Source organism: Microtus oregoni, unplaced genomic scaffold, assembly GCF_018167655.1.
Source record: "Microtus oregoni isolate MIOR12 unplaced genomic scaffold, Mior012 000073F_ref0000255, whole genome shotgun sequence".
Taxonomy (NCBI): domain Eukaryota; kingdom Metazoa; phylum Chordata; class Mammalia; order Rodentia; family Cricetidae; genus Microtus; species Microtus oregoni.
The window spans coordinates 3,890,467-3,891,963 of NW_024543986.1; the positions used below are offsets into that span (position 1 = coordinate 3,890,467).

The following is a 1,497-nucleotide window of genomic DNA, read 5'->3' on the forward strand; positions in this document are numbered from 1 at the left end:
CCCATGAGGGCATCCTGACCTTACTCACACTGGAATTAAAAAGCTCCCACTCAGTGAGGATGTGAGGAACCAAACCCACTTCAAATGAAAGAATGTAAAGAAAAGGTAACAGTCAAATTTGAGCTAAAGGCTAGGACTTTAGTAAGAGAAACTGTTCAGCATGCATATATACTCTGGTGGCATACCAGTGACAAAGCCATAGTGCTGTCTGAGGAGGCTTACTGTTGGCCGCATTCTCTGGAAATATTATATATGATTAGCCCATACTTTGGCCTTGTGCTGTGGGATATTTGTACACTGTGTGAAGATGTATTACTGTGACTGGTGTACTATAAAACGAAATGGCCAATAGCTTGTCAGGAGTCTATAGAAATGGTGTCTTGAGCCTAGTCAGTACCACTGTTCTGTTTTCTTCTAGCCATTCAGTGATTTGATTGCCAAAGCAGGTAAGAAGCTTTTTAATAAGGGTGGCTATCCACATCTACTGATTACCATTACTTACGTTTATGACATACACAAACTCATTTAAAATGCTCTAGAGTATATAAAGCAGTAACTGCAATATGGAATATTTGATATATTTTATTGTTTTGTTTTGTTTTGTTTTTTTGTGAGACAGGGTTTCTCTGTGTAACAGCCCTGACTGTCCTAGAACTTGCTCTGTAGATCAGGCTGGCCTAAAACTCACAAGGCCTTGTCTTCCTCTACCTTCCAAGTTCTGAAAATAAAGGTGTGTGCCACCATTGCCCAGTAAACTAACAGTCTTAATGAATCAGTGTTATGAATCTAGAAGAAACTGCAGGTATTTTATGGAAGTCATGGATCTAGCTAAATGGTACAGTGCTTGCCTAGTAGCTTCAACAATCATATCCCTAAAAGCTAAAGTTAATGCTTAGACTGCAGAGATGGTCCAGCAATTTGGAGCACTTGTTGCTCTTGCAAAGGACCCAGTTTAAGTTCCCAACACTCACATGGTGGCACACAACCAGCCATGTCTCCAGTTCTGGAGCATCTGATATGCTCTTCATGGGCACCAGGCTTGCACACAATGCATGAACATATGTGTAGGCAAAGCACACATATATTTAAAATAAAAAAACCTTTATAAAAACTTTCATAGATAGATTATCAAAATAATCATTTACACCAAACCTAGAGATGATCTTTGGAGGACTGTGTTATTAACAATAAAATTATTGTGCTTGCCTCCACAGCACATATACTAAAATTGGAATGATACAGAGAAGATTAGCATGGCCCCTGCACAAAGATGATCATGAAGCATTTTGTTTTGTTGTGTTTTGTTTTGATTGTTTGTTTTTTACATGAGTAACTTCAAAAATTCTACCAAGGAACTTCTACAAATCATAAATACCTTCAATAATGTAGCAGGATATAAGATTTACTCAAAAAATCAGTACACATCATTTTACTTTCATAAGATCCCATACAAAGAACATTACCTCCACGACAACTGAAAGTAGTTCTAGAAGATGA

At 37.7% G+C, this 1,497-nt stretch overlaps 1 pseudogene; it reads left to right on the forward strand.

The window, feature by feature from the left end:
• The first annotated feature begins 1,198 nt into the window (after positions 1-1,198).
• Positions 1,199-1,296, forward strand: LOC121441170 (annotated as a pseudogene).
• Positions 1,297-1,497: the final 201 nt, after the last annotated feature.